Genomic DNA, 2544 nt, shown 5'->3' with positions numbered 1-2544 from the left:
CAAGGGCCCTAGAAACACAGCAGCGGACAGAAAAGACAACATACTTTTGCTTCTAATAATATTGAATCAAAGACAACACCAAAGTTCCTTTGTTGCTACTATTGGTCACCCAGAGGCCACATTCCTTCCCTGATCCTTATATAAACCCACTGACATCTGTAGATTTTCCATGAAAAGGAGGTAACAAACAGCCAAACCGTCCCCCAGCCCATAAAACATAATTAAGAACAGAACCGCGTTACCCTATAAACAGGGCTAAGAGTGGAAGACCGCTACCCTGACTGCGGCTCCGTGTTCGACTGCCAAGGTGCAGAACTGGCATCGTTCATTAACACAGTCTATTAACTCTGCTCTCCTCAATTAGCTTTCCAATGATTTTACATCTAGCAAGACAACAAGACCTCCCACAAATGCTCCCCCCTATAAAGTTCTCAAAAGTTCCGTCAAGCACTCGGCTCCTGCTCTGCTCTCAACTCGCTGACCTCAGCCGTTTTCCCCGTGTCATTCACACCAAGTTTCCCAGATATTCTTGTCATTCTCCTACCGCTCCAGAAACATTCCCTCCAACGAGATCCTCCTCTCTTTCCTGGCATTCCAGTTCACCCCTTTTTATGGCTGTGCTTACTGCGCTGTTCTAGCTATGGCCCTTCAGGCACTAACACTTCAGGCTCCAAGGCGCTGTGTTAAGAAAACACGCTACCCGACAACGTACGTGGAGGCATTTTCCCCAACGTATCATCTACAGCCTTTACACTTGCACTTCTACACACCTTATTAGCAGGAACAGAGGGTAAGGAAGCTCATCCTGTTCCCCCCGCCCCGAGCTCTCCTCCTTTCTTTGCCGAAATTCTTCTCTATCACTAACGCCCTACCGCATCTCGGGGAAGAAAACAGTTTTGGTTTCCCTTTGACACCTTAGCTGACGGCCAGTGCGACTCGGGGGAGAACACCGATGAAGCGTGCCTTGAGCAGAGCGCGGAAAACCACCACCAGCTACGCCTGGGATAGCTCCCTTCCAAAGAGGAGGGGAAGCACAACTCAACGATTCCTCCCTCCAGCTCAGGATCGCACTACCTGGGGACAGCGGGAATTTAATTCACTCCAGCTGACTCCCAGTCCAACCAGCAAACCGTGAGTTGGGGTGGGGGAAGCCCCATGCAGAAGCAGTGCTGGCCATAGCAGCTCCAGCGGCCCCCCCTCTGCAGAAGGGGGGCTGCCAGGGCTTTAGCCTTCCCCGCAGGGAAGCACGGCGAAACAGGCAACGCCGCTCGCGACTGCGGCCTGGAGTTTTCTAAAAACAACGGAAGCCCAGAGGCTGAGGATCCTGCTCACTGGGAAAAAAACCAACCCAAAACATAGGCTCTTGAAGACTTCTCTCTTTGTTGTTCATTTTTGACAGCCTCCAATTTCTGAACTATGAGCTTAGGAATTCAACCTGTCCCTCCTACCACACAACCACGGCGTCACCGAACACCAGGTTCAGGAGGAGGATGCTTCAGCGCTCCCCGCCGGCCCCAGAACCAACGCTCCGCACCGGTCGCTCTCGCACAGTCTGAGGCTCGCAGGAACCTCCCAACACCTCAACGCCGTTTTCTGCAACGCCTGTCTGACACCGTTCTGCTACAGATCGGGCTCTTCCCCGAAAGCTGCTGCAGCGCCGCAAGTTTTCCCAGAATTTCTAAGCAGACGTTGTCCTAGGAATTGCAACGGAGTACAGAGAAAGTACAGGAATCACCAGAAACGCCCGCATATCGGACACACCAAAAACCACGCAGCCTTCCATTTCAAATTATTTTGTTCTTGTCCAGCCCTCAGCCAGCTTCTCCCGGGCAGATGTTTATCGGTATCGCTCAAACCAGTACAGACCATTACGTGCTCCTATTGCATGTTCCAAAATTTAACTTTGCTTACCATGATATCACCATTGGTTGCTATGGCAATTGCTATACTACCATCCACCGGATTTTTTTTTACCGCTGAAGTATTTTGGCAGACTGTTTGCTTTTAAGTGTCAGAGCAATAAGAGAAACCATAAATGTTTATTCTCCCATCATTCTTAAAACGGTGTTTTATAAGAAAAATCTGCTACTAAGTGATTACATGCTTGGCTTCAAACGCGTAGCTCTGGACAGGACCGGAATCACAACTTTCTCCTTTGTTTTTTGAGAGAGAAAATAAAGTACGTTATGAAAACAAGCTTCAGTTCTTAAAAATATTAATTTTTAAGTGGGAGATCAAGATACGACAAATGCCTCAGGTCCCTCCAAGTTCTCTCAGTTTCTCTTTTTCACTTCCTAGTTTGGTTTGTTGTTTTCTTTTTTTAAGTAGTGCGAAACAAGGCCTTCCAATTACAACGGGAGCCCTCGTTAGACTTGTCCAGAAGTCGTCTTTCTGTAAGATCACGCGTTGTAGCGATTCCATCTGTGGCTGCAGCTCCTACCCCAGTTCCTGTGCGTTAATAACACCAGCACGGTGACATTTATTTTCACGCCCTGCGCCCCCGGGGCCGGCGGGTCCCCAGGAGCCTGACCCCCGCCCCTGACC

General features: G+C 49.5%; 1 protein-coding gene across 4 annotated transcripts in view; it reads right to left on the bottom strand.

Annotated features, from left to right (window-relative positions):
- The window catches only part of PPP6R2 (protein phosphatase 6 regulatory subunit 2), a 122579-nt gene extending 120883 nt beyond the window's left edge, over nt 1–1696 (bottom strand). For 3 of the 4 annotated variants that reach the window (XM_035896080.1, XM_035896082.1, XM_035896083.1), the window contains exon 1: nt 1449–1696. The gene's annotated coding sequence lies outside the window, so the exon portion shown is untranslated. The remainder of the gene's footprint in view (nt 1–1448) is intronic. The other variant, XM_035896079.1, reaches the window with a different exon arrangement.
- Between the last annotated feature and the right edge of the window lie 848 nt (nt 1697–2544).

Source organism: Egretta garzetta, unplaced genomic scaffold, assembly GCF_000687185.1.
Source record: "Egretta garzetta isolate BGI_Z169 unplaced genomic scaffold, ASM68718v1 scaffold636, whole genome shotgun sequence".
NCBI classification, from domain to species: domain Eukaryota; kingdom Metazoa; phylum Chordata; class Aves; order Pelecaniformes; family Ardeidae; genus Egretta; species Egretta garzetta.
Note: the sequence above shows the minus strand (reverse complement) of the source record. Positions and strands in the feature narration are given on the sequence as shown.